The 16,877-nt window shown below is 42.4% G+C and overlaps 1 non-coding gene across 1 annotated transcript; it reads right to left on the bottom strand.

Annotated features, from left to right (window-relative positions):
• Positions 1-4,146: 4,146 nt before the first annotated feature.
• On the bottom strand, positions 4,147-4,219 carry TRNAE-CUC (transfer RNA glutamic acid (anticodon CUC)). Its single transcript has one exon. It is a non-coding gene; the product is annotated as a tRNA-Glu (tRNA).
• Positions 4,220-16,877: the final 12,658 nt, after the last annotated feature.

Below are 16,877 nucleotides of genomic sequence, written 5' to 3'. Positions count from 1 at the left end.
TTGCTGTGTAGACCTGGTATCTAATCTTACCCCTGCAGCCTTCCATCCCCAAATGGCTTCACTGACTATGTTCCTGATTTCTCTCTCTTTCTGTACTCACTTGGAATCTTTCTTCAGGTCCACTGGCCCTCTGTTAGTGCTGGCAGCCCATGGAGATCTTGCCTCCCTATGTAGATAACCTAGGACATATCCTGTTACTTGCTCCCTTTTCCTTCTGCATTTATGCCTTTATAAATCTCTCCTGCCTTCACTCAGCAAATATTTACTGTGTGCTTTATATGATAGATAGCCTCCAACAATTTCTGCTCTCTCTGTACGTCCGTGTTGCTCCTTCCAACCCAGAGACCTCTTTCCTTTCATCTTGACTGACTTGTGACTCGCTCTGACCAATAAAAGGCAATGGAAGGGATGCTGTGTAGATTCTGGGCCTACATCTTAAGAGGCTTGGTAGCTTCTGCTTTTGCTCTCTCTCTTGGAAGTTTCAGCTAAGGAACTTGGGATGGACTAATGAATGATGAGAGCCCAGAGAGGGAAGCTGCATGGAAGAGAATCAAGATGCCACAGCCAGCGGGACTAAGGCTCCAGACACGTGAATAGACCAACCTGGATGTTCTGGCACGAGCCAGTTTCTCAGATGAATGCAGCCTCATCAGTGACAATGTAGAGGGAAAAAACCTGCTCGGCTGAGCCCAGCCAACCACAGAATTGGGAGAAATAATAAGTCATTGTTGTGTTAAGCCAGCTTGACTAAGCTGCACAGCTTGTCGGATCTTAGTTCCCTGACCAGGGATTGAATCTGGGTCCTCAGCAGTGAGAGCGTGGTATCCTAACCATTGGACCACCAGGGAACTCCCAAACTTTCTGTAAAGGATAGGATAGTAAATATTTTAGGTTTTGCAGGAAGGCTGTATAGTCTCTGTTGCAACTACTCAGCTCTGCTGCTGCAGAGTGAAAGCAGCTGTAGACAATATATAAATGAATGATTGTGGCTGTGTTCCCACTAAACTTTATTTACAGAAAGAGCTGGCAGGCTGGATTTGCCTGTGGATGATAATTTGCCAACCCCTGTGTTAAGCCACTAAGTTTTGGGATAAATAACTAGAGAGGTAACTGAAATCGCCTACTCATGTGCTCCTGGCACTGTGGCGAGTGTTGAGATATAATTTTCTATATGAAAAACTCATTCCTGCCTTCAGGGAGCTTGCAGCTTGTCCTAGCTCTATGAAAAAAGAGATTAGAGCCAATAACTCCTATCTAAATAACCTCCAAGGCTCAAATGTCACTAGTAAGAATTCAGTAAAATGGATAGCTATTGAAAGAATGTGCCGGAGTTGGAGCTGGTGGTGTAAGACAACCATTTAATTATGCTCATGGACTCTGTGGGTCAGGAATCAGACAGGATCGCTTACCTCTGACCCTTGGTGTCTGGGTCTCAGCTGGAAAGATTCAGTAGCTGGGGGTGATTTGTCATCTGGAGGCTAGAGCCATACGGAGTCATCTTCACCCAAGGGTCTGGGGGTTGATGCTGGCTGTTGGCTGGGCTCTCAGCAGGGGTTGTCCCCTGCAGCATCTCCACACATGGCCTGAGCTTCCTCAGTCAGAGTGGCCCTAGGTGGTTCAGGGCTCAAAGTGAGCATCCCAGCGAGCAAGGTGGACACCTTGGAAGTCATGAAGTGACCTCAATGTGTTCTATTAGTTATGTCACTAAGGCCAGCCTAGATACAAAGGAAGGGATGGAGATACTGCCTCTCAATGGAAAGAGTGTCAAAGAATTTACAGACACGTTTTAAAACCACTGCAGTGCCTGATATTGGTATATGAAAAGGATTAAGTAATTCAGTTTTGAATAGTTTTGTGGGTTCTGAACATTTCTTGTCAAGGCAGATCTGAGTTCCTGTGGCTTTGGAGAATAAATAACACTGGAAATCATGCTCACTGATGGTCATAGTCTTTACCATGTAAGGCCTGTACTTTTCACATTTTTCACAGTAGCGCAGTGCAGTGGCTGAGAGCATGTACTGTAGAGTTACATAGTCCTAAACTATGGTCCCAGCTCTGCCATTTGCTTGCTGTCTGACCTTGGACCAATTTCTCAACATTTTTTTTTTTTTTTTTTTTTTTTTTGCGGTATGCGGGCCTCTCACTGTTGTGGCCTCCCCCGTTGCGGAGCACAGGCTCCGGACGCGCAGGCTCCGGACGCGCAGGCTCAGCGGCCATGGCTCACGGGCCCAGCTGCTCCGCGGCATGTGGGATCTTCCCAGACCGGGGCACGAACCCGTATCCCCTGCATCGGCAGGCGGACTCTCAACCACTTGCGCCACCAGGGAGGCCCTTCTCAACATTTTTAAGTTTTAGTTGCCTCATTTAAAAATGCAGACAACAATATTATACTTCTAAGAATTGCTCTGCTATTCTAGTGAGACAGTTCATGTAACTAGCAACTGGTGGGTGCCCAATCAATGGTATTATCTTAAAGCAGACTGTTTTGTGAATTTTGAGCATTTAGTTATAAGGATAAGGATAGTGGTAAAAATAATAGGGGAAAGAGCTAAAAGAAAAGCAAAAAAAAAAAAAATCACTGAAAAATCCACTTATTCTGAAAGCAGTTTTAATTTTGGTAAATATACTTTCAAAATGGAAGAGGTCTCTACGTCCCTTTATACATAGAGACATAAAATTATACACACCCACACATACATAAACAAACACACACACACACATATATACCTGTGTGCACACAATTTTATGCAAATGGAATAATATTCAAATAATATTCATGGTGTCATATAACCTTTTTAAAAAATATAAATCATTCAACTTATTTAAACTAAAAAACAAAACAGTTCACCCATTTCTTCCACACTCCCACCCTCTACCTCTGGCAACCACCAATCTGTTCTCTGTATCATGAGCTTGTTCTTTGTTTTTTCTTATAATCTTTTAAAATCAACACTATGTCATGAATATCTTCTGAGAAAAGTGTATAGCTCTCCACCACTATTTGAAAAGCCAACAGTAGTCCACACTGTACAGACTTACTATAGTTTAACTTGTCCCCATTGATGGACATTTAGGTTGTTGTTTGTTTGTAGCCTGTAAGGTGGCAGTTGTGCCCTGAAGATGGTAATAATGATGTCCTTAGAAAGTGAAATCTAAAAACTAGACTCAATAACAGCCTAGGGTGTTCAGTTGTGCCCTGCTCCCTTCAGCTGGACAACTCTGCCTTTAACCAGGGAGCAAGGATGCAGTATAAATAAGCCCTCAGGTACCTTGATTCATCCACAGGCTTTGTCATGAGCCCACTGAATTCATTCCACATTTCTGTCCAGTTCCAGCCTCTGTCTGATGTCCTTGGCTCCTGACTCCTTCCTCATTCTCTGTCTGGTGGTTCCCTTTCTCATGATAATATTCCTTTAGTAAACACATGGCCCTCTTTGGTGTCGACTTGCATAGGCTCCTGGCTTTCAGCAACTCCAGATCCATCCAGCATGAGCTCACATGGCCAGTATTTCTATTAGGTTTGCCCAGCCTCAAAGAAAGGGAGCCACCAATAAGAAAACCATAAGCATTGTGGTAATGGTGGAATCATTCCATATCACTGAAGAAAATGTCCCAGACACTTTATGGCTAGCAGATTTTTCAGTGGACTTCTGGTCCAATCTTTCTGCTATGAACAGCTACCAAAGGGAATGACCCTTAACACGAATATAATGATAAAAGGCAAAAAGGTGATATATATATATTTTTTTGATGAATTATTATTTTAATATGTAAAATATTAAGCACAAATGAAAAACTGAAACATTATCCATCAAATACTTGTACCCAAAGTCTAGCAAAATATCATGAGAGATAGGTTCAATTGAAGTAATCTCCACCTCAAGGATGGTGTTCAAAGGTATCACTCCCCTAGGAGAGTTGCTCCACACTCCTGACCCTTGATCCCTGATTGGGATCCCTGGCTCCAGACACCCAACACTGCTTTACCTTATTTTATTGTCTCTCAGAATGCCCTAGAATGGCTCTCTTTGCTTCCTCAAGAATCTCTGTTATCAGCCCCTCGGGGTCTCTGACTCTTGGATTTTGTTTATTTATTTATTCATTCATTCATTCATTCTGCACTGCGTGTGGCTTGTGGGATCTTAGTTCTCTGACCAGGGATTGAACCTGGGCCCTCGGCAGTGAGAGCGCCGAGTCCTAACCACTGGACCACCAGGGAATTCCCTGGATTCTATTTAAACTTGCTATTATTATACTGTGTAGGCCCTTACTTAAAACTGTAGACTCTCAAATTGATATACTTTTAAAAAAATTTTTAGGCATATATATATATTTTTTTCACACACACACACTGTATTTTATTTTTACAAGAGATAAATAAACTGACACCAAGCATTGTAAATGGATGACCACAACAAAAGCAACAATGATTGCAATTACCGGACACGGAACACACTCATACTATGTCATAATATTGACATTCAGTCCAGTAATCCTCCACAAAAGGTGATATATTTTTAAAACTATAAAAAAGATGTATAGCTGATTCACTTTGATATACAGCACAAACTAACACACCATTGTAAAGCAATTATACTCCAATAAAGGTGTTAAAAAAAAAGTATAAAAAAGAGCTATTGGAATTTAGAACAGGAGAAATGTGCCGGTCTCTGATTCATAACAAGGGGCTGCCGAAGTCTCAACTGTTGTGGGAAAATGTTTCTAAAAGGATATCTTCCCTATAAAAATTAGATGAAAATATATCTTAACAAGAGATAGGACTGGAAGTTCTCCAAATTGTCTTCTACTCACTAGGTTGGTGATGCTGAATTCTCAGAGCTTATGTCTGCTGTAAAATGGGACTGGCAATATCTGGTTCATAGAGTATTCTTATGATAATAAGGATTCCCTAAGATAATATCAAAGGGCTTTGTAAGAGATGGTCTTCTCACTACTACTGTTATAAATATTCTTAAAAACTATTACCTCAGGGCCTCCCTGGTGGCGCAAGTGGTTGAGAGTCCGCCTGCCGATGCAGGGGATACGGGTTCGTGCCCCGGTCTGGGAGGATCCCATATGCCGCGGAGCGGCTGGGCCCGTGAGCCATGGCCGCTGAGCCTGCGCGTCCGGAGCCTGTGCTCCGCAACGGGAGAGGCCAAAACAGTGAGAGGCCCGCATACCGCAAAAAAAAAAAAAAAAACTATTACCTCAGCGTAGCTTCCATTTTGTTTTGCACATTGTAGGTGTTCAATATTTATTGAATTACTATGCTAAACAATGTAAAAGTATCCAGTTATTCAGGAAATTCCTTTATTCAAAATTTCTTTACCCTCAGACTGGATGACAATTCTAATGTTCCCAATACAATTGTTCATAATAGCCAAAAGGTGGAAAAAACTCAAATCAACTGATCAACCGATAAATAAAATGTGGAATATCCATACAATGGAACATTATTCAGCAATAAAAAGGACTAGAGTGTTGCTGCATGCTACAACACGAAGACCCTCAAAAACATTGTGCTAAGTGAAAGAGGCCAATCATAAAAGACCATATACTATGTGATTCCATTCATATGAAATATCCAGAACAGGGAAATCGGTAGAGACAGAAAGTAGATCAGTGTCTGCTTAGGATGTGATAGCTAAAAGGTACAGGGTTTCTTTTCAAGCTGGTGAAATGTTCTAAAATCAACTGCAATAATGGTTGTAGATAATCTGTGAACATACTAAAAACCATTGAATTGCACACTTTACATGGGTGAACTGTGTGGTATATGAATTAAACATCAATAAAGCTGTCCAAAAAAAAAAAAAAAAAGGTTCTTTGAAGACCTAGCTAAGCCACTTACAAAGTTTAGGCAGAGAGAAGTCTATTTCAGCTCATATCCTAAAAAATAAACTGAAGGGAAACTCCTGGAAAGAGGCAACCCTATGGTGTATGGGGCTGCCATGTCCTCTCCAATCCTGTCTGAACCAGCTGGGTACTAGGCAGCTGACCACCAATAAAACCAAGCCAGGAACACTCAACTCCATTTATCAGTGACCTGGGACACAATCCAATGGCTACCTCACTTGCTCTCAATCTCTGGAATGTTCTAGGTCTGGCTTCTAACTCCAATAGTGCATGGTTCTTACTGCATTCAGAAACTGAAAGTCTCTGACTCAGCCAACCTTGTACATTCCTGGGAGTTGCAACCTCTAGAGGGATGTTGAATGTTGGGGTGGGGCTGAGGCTGGGGCCAGTGGAGGGTGGGGTCTGATCTACCATCACCTCCAATAGTATTCATGTTGTCCACTTTTCTCATTGTTGCTTTTGCTATAGTTTCCTGAGATAGTCTCAGAAGGGTCTGTTGGCTTCCCGCTTTCTTTTAATGGTGCTTGAGTTTCTTTTTTTTTTTTTTTTAACATCTTTATTGGAATATAATTGCTTTACAATGGTGTGTTAGTTTCTGCTTTATCACAAAGTGAATCAGCTATACATATACATATGTCCCCATATCTCCTCCCTCTTGCGTCTCCCTCCCTCCCACCCTCCCTATCCCACCCCTCTAGGTGGACACAAAGCACCAAGCTGATCTCCCTGTGCTATGCAGCTGCTTCCCACTAGCTATCTATTTTACATTTGGTAGTGTATATATGTCCATGCCACTCTCTCACTTCGTCCCAGCTTACCCTTCCCCTTCCCTGTGTCCTCAAGTCCATTCTCTGTGTCTGCCTCTTATCCTGTCCTGCCCCTTGGTTCTTCAGAACCTTTTTTTTTTTTTTTTAAGATTCCATATATATGTGTTAGCATATGGCATTTGTTTTTCTCTTTCTAACTTACTTCACTCTGTGATGCTTGACTTTTTCTTTTTGTGAAATAGGGTATATGGAGCCCACAGATTGCTTTTCTCTGTGCAGGTCTATTGACCCTACAGTTAGTGGAAATTTATCTCAGATTTCTATGACATCACATACATTTTGGAAGAAAATACAAAAAGGAGATATCAGAGGCTGCTGCCTGATGCTTCTTCACTGCATTTCTTAATATCAATATCAGTGTTCTGTAATTCTAAGGCAATGCTGTTCATTCATTTTTTATTTGCATTTGGACAGGGCTTAGAGAACAAATTTACACGTACGTTTAACTTTGGCTCTTTAAGATTTGGAATTCAAATGATCTGAACTCAATGCAATATTCGTATAATGCAACCACTGTACACTTTATATTTTTCAGAGGGCTTTACAAACATGATCTCATGAGAAAGAGAGCTGGACCAAGAATCAGGAGTCTTGGGTTCTGGGACTGGCTCTCCCGCCAACCAGAGGTGGCACCTTGGGAGATCCACATACTCTTCTTGGACCTTAATTTTCCAGTTTATAAAATGGGTGAGTGGACTTGATGATCTCTGAGATACCTTTTATATCAGATATTTTGTGATTCTGTGTTCATCACTGATGGTCATTTTGATCTAGCACAGAGAATTAGAGAATTAGTGTCAAAGTTTTATCATTGCTCTATATTTTTCGTTTTTCGAGATTAGAATTCCAAATATTCCTCTTAGGTGGTTTGCTTACAACTAAAATGGAGTGCTACAACTTGACATAGGGTACTTTGCTATGGCCCAGGTCAAAGCCAAGTTTAAAGCAGAGCGGTGGTTGTCACACTTGACTGTGTAACAGAATCACCTGAAGGGCTTGTTAAAACACAGGTTACCAGGCCTCATTCCCATAGTTTCTGGTGGTGCTGATGCTACTGGTCCAAGGACCACAGTTTGAGAACTACTGAGCTAGAGGTATATTAGCCCAGTGAGATTGCTTTGTTTTGCCTCTGTTGCTGGAGAAAAGCTAAGAGTGTTCCCAAGTATTTAAAGAAAAGGGATTAGTTTGTCTTGGACACCTCCTCCTCTCCTTTTCATTTTCTCTGATTAATTTCTAGCATGATGTAAGTCTGCCTGGCCTGGGTATAGAGTTTGCATTATAGGGGCTGAGACTCGGATGAATGGACTATCTTGAGCAAAATAGCCAAGAACTAAGGAGACAGAGAAGTCATAGTATCGATAGTTGAAGAAACGAGAGTTGTATCTTCCACAATCAAGAAAAGCAATGTTGATAAGGAGGGAAAGCAGGGAAAATCTGTATAACCGTATGTACTAGTGATTCTGTTCTGAAAAATGTGGCAGACTTGTTCACCAAAATGTCTCCTTCTCTTTTTCTTGAATACATAGCTAGACTGCATTTCCAGCTTTCCTCGTAGCTAGATGTGGTCATGGATTAGTTGTGTTCAGTGACATGTGAATGGATGTGATTTGTGCAGCTCTAGAAAGTAGTCTGGAGATTTGTATAAGGGACTGTGCCTCTTCCCTGTTCCCTTTCTCTTCCTCCATCTTCTGGATGGAAATTCATGGAGTCTGAGTCCCTGAGTCACCACCTGGAGGAGAGCTACCTGATGACATTCAGGAACTCTGGAATTTTTACATGAGTTAGAAATATATATCTACTGTATTTGAGCTCTTATAAACTTTTGGGTCTATTTTTTACTGTATCCACATTCTAATCAATAAGCATATATTCCATTATTTCTCAATATTAGAGGACCAAGCTGTGGGGATGGGAGAAAACAAAAGTTAGGACCAGATAAATGCATATCAGGTCCTAAATATGAGCTGAGAGGTATACTAACCAATGTTCCCATTAGAGTTAGATGAAGAAGGGGATCTCCTGGCACTTAGGGGGCTTGTGAGTAGAACCCACATAAATTCACACTAAAATCTATTGAGAGATCCCAATTATACTCTTCTATTTTCAAGATGAGAATATTATAAAAATTAACATAGGCTAGTTGGAAAATATGCCACAGAATAAGGAAAGGGGACCATCTCTCAGTGTACTCAGTGGAGAAATATAGTTCTGGAAATATTTACTGCAAGAACAAAAAGAACTTTTTAGAAACTTATTTGTTGACCACAATAGTTGCAAGAAGGCATGACCGTGATTAAAGAAGAAGCAAAACAATAAGACAAAATGTAAGATGAGATTCAGATTTAACAAACTGAGGCAGAAAGGGAGAAAGAAATACTAAAAGGAGAAATCAATGAAACTGATATGAGTGCCAAGATGAAAATTCCAAGGCAAACTTGAGAAGCTCTCTCAGAGCTCAGGGGAAAAGAACTAGTAGATAAAAGCAAGAAGAATTTGACGGATTTGGAGGGCATGAAACAAAGATTAAACTTAAGAATTATAGAGATTTCTGAGGAAAGAAACAGAACAAATGGAATAAAATGTAAAGATCGAAAGTATGTTGAAGGAATCTATATGAATTTGAAAAAACATCTGAATTTAAAGATTGAAATGTCTTGCTATGTTCCAGGCAAAACACACACACACACACACACACACACACACAGACACACACACACAGACACACACACAGACACACACACACTCTTGCTCATATCCTGGCCATTAAAAAAAAATTCTAAGAATTAAAATCAGCCACTTGGGACTTCCCTGGTGGCGCAGTGGTTAAGAATCCACCTGCCAATTCAGAGGACACGGGTTCGAGCCCTGGTCTGGGAAAACCCCACCTGCCGCGGAGCAACTAAGCCCATGCACCACAACTACTGAGCCTGCGCTCTAGAGCCCGCGATCCACAACTACTGAGCCCGCGTGCCACAACTACTGAAGCCCGCACACCTAGAGCCCATGCTTTGCAACCTAGAGCCCGTGTTCTGCAACAAGAGAAGCCACCGCGATGAGAAGCCTGTGTACAGCAGTGAAGAGTAGCACCCGCTCACCGCAACTAGAGAAAGCCTGCACGCAGCAAGGAAGACCCAACACAGCCAAAAATAAAAAATACAAATAAATAAATAAATTTATATGAAAAAATAAAATCAGCCACTCAAAATTATTTACATATCCAGGCAGAAAAAAAAATCAGTTTTACCACAAGAGAACAAAATTCAGTCTGGCTTCAGACTTCTACTCTTTAACATTAAATGATAAAAGAGGATGGAATAACATCTACTGGTTTTATAGGGAAATTGATTAGATCCATGGATTTTGAACCAGGCTAAATTTTCATTTATGGTTGAAGGTAGAAGCAAATTATTCTAGGAACTGTAAGGATCTAGGAAATTTACCAACTATTTGCCCTTTGTGGGAAAACATTTTTTGGAAGACATTGTCTAATTGCCAGAGCTGAATCAATATTTTTTGTTTGTTTGTTTGTTTGTTTTTCTGGGGTTTTTTTTTTTTTTGGTGGTATGCGGGCCTCTCACTGTTGTGGCCTCTCCCGTTGCGGAGCACAGGCTCCGGACGCGCAGGCCCAGCGGCCACGGCTCACGGGCCCAGCCACTCCGCGGCATGTGGGATCCTCCCAGAATGGGGCACGAACCCGTGTCCCCTGCATCGGCAGGTGGACTCTCAACCACTGCGCCACCAGGGAAGCCCTGAATCAATATTATAAATTCAAAAAAGTCAGTGATCTGATAGCCTTTGTATAAAAAATGATCTTTGAGCTTCTACACTATCCTCTATTCAGCCTACTGGCCTGGAGGGGGTGCTGCGTCCTGGTGTCTATAGCAGACTCACCTTGCTCAGCCGCATCCCTGGGCAGCCCGTCTAGCTCTCTACTCTGTATTCCTCCTATCCAGGAACCCAGAGCAGCTCAGGAGAGCCACACCTCAAGGTGTCCTTCCTCCCTGATTGAAGCTCTGCAGCCAAATAGACACGACTGTGCCCCAAGATGGTGCAAGAGAAGCCTCAGAGGCATGTTTTGAAGTCCTAGATGAAGAATGAGACCTAGGGTCTCTGCTGTAGACTGAATATTTGCATCCCCCAAATTCATATTTTGAAACCTAATCCCTAGTGTGATGGTATTTGGAGGTGGGGCTTTGGGGAGATGATTGGGTCATGAGGGTGAATCCATCATGAATGGGATGAAAGCCCTTATAAAAGAGACCCCAGAGAGCTCCCTTGTCCCTTCTAGCATGGGGGCACCACCTGTCAGGGCCACCTGTGAACCAGGAAACAGGTTCTCATCAGACACGGAATCTGCCAGAGCATTCAACTAGACTTCCCAGTCTCCAGCACTGTGAGAAATAAAGTTTCTGTTGTTTATAAGCCACACAATCTATGGTATTTTTCTTACAGCAGCCTGAATGCACTAAGACAGTCTCCTTTGCTCTCCATAGTACCTTCATCCACCTAAATACCTGCCCCTCTCAGGCTGAAGAGGGGAAAATGGGCACACCTACATGGGAGGGTGGAATTTCCCCCCTCCTCTTTCTAGCTGGACCTCTCTTAAATACATACCTTTAATCTAGATCATAAAAACAGTTGGTTTGGGATGTTTGGGGCCAGGGAGATTAGAGAAATTTAGACAAAACTTTGTTTAGATAATGCCTGGGATTGCAAGGTATTATCTGCTACAAAACCCTAGTTTTGAATTCTAGAAGCTGAACTTTACTTTAGTTTCCTGCTATGCGTTCTTTCTCTAATAAACCCCTCCAGGTAGCTGGGCATTAGGGGCTGATGAGGGCTGACTAGGATGAAGGCTATTCATAGAAAAAGACAACACGTTACTATGTTACCTTTATATCAGTTGATCCCAATTTATATATTTTTGTATAATATGTAAATACATTATGTGTAAATACATAAAATTCAACAAGTTATGAACCATGATTATTTCTGAGTAGTAGTATAATAGGTAATTTTTTCTTTATATTAGCCTGAAATTTTATTTTTCTAAGCTCACTATAATGCTCATGCATTGCTTCTGTCACAAAAACAATAACTGTTGCTTTAAAATATTGTAAAAATAAGAACTGTAGGGACTTACAATAGCCAAAACAGACTACGTGACAACATTCAAAATCGTGATAATAAATTTTAGGACAGAAATGTAAGATTGAATATGGTAACAAGTCTGTATACTTAAGGGTCAAAATATAATTTAACTTAAAAAAATCAAGGGCCTCCCTGGTGGCGCAAGTGGTTGAGAGTCCGCCTGCCGATGCAGGGGATACGGGTTCGTGCCCCGGTTTGGGAGGATCCCATATGCCGCGGAGCGGCTGGGCCCGTGAGCCATGGCCGCTGAGCCTGCGCGTCCGGAGCCTGCACGTCCGGAGCCTGTGCTCCGCAACGGGGGAGGCCACAACAGTGAGAGGCCCGCATACCGCAAAAAAATAAAAAAAATAAAAAATAAATCAAATGTGCTTATTTTTAATTAATCATAGTGTTTAGGTAGAAAAATCCACTCACTTGGTCATATGTTGCCATGGCTGTTTATAGTACTTATCATACCAATATGTGAAATAATAGAAGTGACATATTTGATATAAATGGGCATTGTTTTGTCAATATGCATAGTCTTCCCTGAAATTGATCTGATAGTCAGCTTGCTTCTCCTTCTTACCAAGTGCTAATTCTGGCAGGAAAAAGCCAGAATTCTGTTCCAAAACCTGGCTTTCATCACCTATTTCTCTCTCTTCAAAGGAGAGAAATGGAAAGGGCGTTATAAAACAGGAACCATAGCTTGTTCACCAAGCTATGAATGAATCACCAAGTGATGAATCAAACCAGGGCCACTGATGGTGCCCTAAATCATGAGAGCAGCCTGTTAAGGGGAACCCCATAGGAGATTTAGAACTGGCACCACTCATCCATCTCCTTCAGGGTGCATTCGTGGGCCCATGTGCTCATGTGACAAGTGATATTTTGGGATAAGGAACTCCTGGGGTTCTTATCATAAGCTTCTCTGACTAATTAGAAAGGAGTCAGTCCCCTGCCTTTCCCTGGAGCTGTATTACTAGTTTGAGGTGCTAGAAATGGATGTCTACATTTATGTCATTCCAACTCCAGCCCAGCTGTTTAGAAAAAGCAGCCAGCTCTCGGCAGACTTCTCTGCTCTTCTCCCAGAACTAACAAAAGGTCAGTTGAGCAGTACATCAAGAGCGCTCTTCCTGAAAACTTCTCGATTACGAAAATAGAAATGACGTTCCATGTAGAGTGCTGACATGTCCCTGAGTGATAATCCCACCTTGCCAAATCCCCATGCAGAGCCATCAGACTGCCTCCCTGGTTCCTTCTTCCTATTTTCTAGGGTTGCATCCTGACTCCTGTGATATGTGTTAGGATGGAATTTTCTAGAATCACCTGGCTTTCTCTCTGGCAGTTCCACTGTCTCAGTTCAGTGTCTCTCTTAGATTGGACTTAGCTGTCAACCAGCAGCCCTAGTTTGATGCTCTCCTCACTGCTGGACTTTCTGTTAACTCTCTTCTTCAACCAATTTTCTTAGCTCAGTTTGAACTTGAAGTTGTCATCCACCCCACCGTTTGAGCTTGGGCAGAGCAGTAAACAGAGCACCCAGCAAACTGGTTCAAGAGTGATGCTCTTAGGTAGAGTGTGGGCTATGTGCAAAACAGACTGCCTGAATCCAGTCAAGCAACCAGCAACCAGGCAGTTACTAACTGGTGGGCTGTGATCCAGCCATCAGAAGTGTTGATATCTTTCAAAGCCGCCTGTGTGTATAGATGCAGCAGGAGTTCCTATCCACTGACATCCTTATGATCACGCCTCTTAATCGGCACGTCAGTACTGGGTACCCTTAGTTTTCTCATTCTTTGCTAGTATGTTTCCTTAAGGAATTAATTTATTCTAATTAATTTTAAGGCATGATATTCCACCATTAAACCTGATTCCACTTAGAAAAAGATATGTTCTTTCAGCGTCATAGAATTATATAGGAGCAAGAAATTTCAATGACCTTCTGGGTCTGGGAACTGGAAATATAATTTGCAGTGAAATCCTTCTGTTCCTCCTCTTCTTCCTTCTTTTTCTTGTCATTCTCCTCCTTCTTCCATATCCCTCCAGGACCTCATATGTAACATTGTTAATCTAGATTCCAGAGGTGAAAGCCTTGCCTGGAATGGGGTAAGAAATACTCCTTCCCCCTTTTCTGCTTTAATTATAAACATGTGAATCACAGTCCTAGGAAAACACATGGGGAAAGAAAAGAAATATATAGAGAAGGAGGAAAAATGCCTGGCCAGATGTCCCCCAGCCTCCCAAGGCATCCACCAGACAAGTTAATAAGTTAAGACAATGTCTCACAGGTTGATATATCCAGCTTGCATTCCTGAAAAATATTTTGGGACCCAAAATATTGCAGTGCCTCCCTGCCATGTGAAATTTTAAAAGGAGTTCAGAAAAGCAAAGAGGAATGCTTAGACAAAGGACTATTTCTGATTTTGTCAATACAGTTCAGGGGTCATAGAAGTTGTTGATTTAAAGAATATAAGACTTGCTCTGTGGGCTCAGTTCTCAGGGAGAAATTTGCTAGCTGGACTTAATCACTACCTTCAACTTTAGTGACTTCCCACAGTGGACACTTGCTCCTTAATTTTAGTTCTCTCAAGACTCACTTGGCCCTTTATGTTCTTGTGGCCCTTTGATGGGTTGAGTTATGTTAACTCCTGTGGATTTGCTTCCTAGACCCCAACCCTGTGGGAGGAGATGTCATACCTCTGACCTCTATCTCACCCAGTGCTGGGACCCCTCGTCTTCTATATCCTCTTTTTCTCCCCTTGGCGCATCCTGGGTGGTTCAAGCACAGCACAACATCTTCTTCTTCTTTTTTTTTTTATTGAGGTAGAGTTGATTTACAATGTGTCAGTCTCTGCCATACAGCAAGGTGACTCAGTTACACACATATAGACACTCTTTTTTAAATATTCTCTTCCATTATGGTTTATCCCTGGAGACTGGATAATAGTTCCCTGTGCTATAGATAGGACCTTGTTGTTTATCCATTCTACATGTAATAGTTTGCATCTACCAACCCCAAACTCCCAGTCCATCCCTCCCCTCCCCACAAACCTTGGCAACCACAAGTCTGATCTCTATGTCTGGGAGTCTGTTTCTGTTTTGTACATAGGTTCATTTGTGTCATATTTTAGATTACATGTATAAGTGATATCATACGGTATTTGTCTTTCTCTTTCTGACTTACTTCACTTAGTATGATAATCTCCAGTTGCATCCATGTTGTTACAAATGGCATTATTTTGTTCTTTTTTAATGGCTGAGTAGTATTCCATTGTATATATATACCACATCTTCTTTATCCAATTATCTGTCAGTGAACATTTAGGTTGTTTCCATGTTTTGGCTATTGTGAATAACGCTGCTATGAACATAGGGGTGCATGTATCTTTTTGAATTATAGTTTTATCTGGGTATATGCCCAGGAGTGGGATTGCTGGATCATATGGTAATTCTATTTTTAGTTTTCTGAGGAACCTCCATACTGTTTTCCACAGTGGCTGAACCAACTTACATTCCCACCAACAGTGTAGGAGGGTTCTCTTTTCTCCACATCCTCTCCAGCATTTGCTATTTGCAGACTTTTTGATGATGGCTCTTCTGACCGGCGTGAGGTAATACCTCTTTTGATTTGCATTTAAGCATAGCATCTTCTTGGTAGCTATTAATGGGATCCTGAGTTGCCCACAGCAGCAGCTGCCATGGGTCCTCTATACACTGACCTTGATGTCAACATTTGTTCCATGAGTGCTACAATTGTTCTGTTAGGGTCTTCACATAGTGGCCTGGGTCCTTTTGCTTTCTCATAACCCCTACTCTCATGGAATACATTCCACTAGAGCTGTAGGACAGGGCTTACAGGGCCACCGTCTGCCTCTTTGGAGCTCCAGGTCCTGCTGCTCCTGCTCTCCATCCAGGGAAGGAGCTCTGGTGTGGGTGAGAACACCTCCTCAGTCTTAGTTAAAGAGGCAGAATAACACTGATTCAGAGGAATGCTGGCTACCACTCAGCAACGAGAAAGATGCGGAGACAGGGGACCAGGCAACCCAGAAGGGCCATTCCTTAGAGTGAGTTATGATGTGTATGCAGTTTTCAGTGACTTGCTGTGTTATTCGCCTGGATCTGAGAAACCCTATTCTCCAGAGGCTGATGATGGTGCTCCCAGGGCAGTGGTTTATTTTCCTACACAGCATCTGTTTTACATTCCTACTCTCCGTAAATGTGCGTAGTTGGCTGTTTGCCTGCACTTGTCTCTCTCTCTCCTTCTCCCCCTCCTCCCGATAGCTTTTCTCTTTGGAAGAACCAGATCGTTTCTTTCCCTGAACAGGTCTTTCCAGGGAGGAAAACGCCGAACAATACCAAATGTGGCCTTTGGTTTGTGTATTTCCTGGTCCACCCCACCCTCCTCCCCCGCCACCCCGCACCGGGGAACCTGGGCAGAGCAGGGCCTCTGGAAGCTCTTCCCATTTTGTGGACACAGCCCTGAATTCCAGCCTTTCCAGAAGGGCTTCAAATCACCTTTGTGACAGTGGTTAGTGTTATGGTCAACTTGGGCAGCTTCAGGTGTGACTCCTAGAGCTGTGAGCTCCAGGTTTTTCCCTCCCTGCCTTCCCCAACCTCCCCACAATCCCTTCTGCCTTCATTTCTAATTGGAAAAATAGGGGAGGGAGGTATGGTTAAAGCAGAGACACTAAAATAGGTCAGGCCATCACGCAGGCTCCAAAATAAATATCATTAATGCCAAGTCACTGAACCATACAGCCCAACCTGACAGTGCCTCGTTTGCCTGCTGCTTCTGACTTGGGATTTTAAAGAAACAGTGAAAGGACTTACAAAAGAGCCTTCCCAAAAGGGAGGCAGTTTTGGGGTGAGTTGGGGAGAAGATGGGATAAGAGAAATGAGGAAAGACCCTGCCATACCAAGATTTAAGTGCAAACCAGAATTTGCCCTTTATAATCCAGGTTGCTATTTTTGGTTATCAATGTGGGGTATGGAGGGGACCAGAATGCGGAGGCATAAACGTATTCTTGCCCCAGTGCAGGTTTGAACTTTATGAGGGTGGAACAG

The sequence above is a fragment of the Mesoplodon densirostris genome, chromosome 16 (assembly GCF_025265405.1).
Source record: "Mesoplodon densirostris isolate mMesDen1 chromosome 16, mMesDen1 primary haplotype, whole genome shotgun sequence".
NCBI lineage: Eukaryota > Metazoa > Chordata > Mammalia > Artiodactyla > Ziphiidae > Mesoplodon > Mesoplodon densirostris.
Note: the sequence above shows the minus strand (reverse complement) of the source record. Positions and strands in the feature narration are given on the sequence as shown.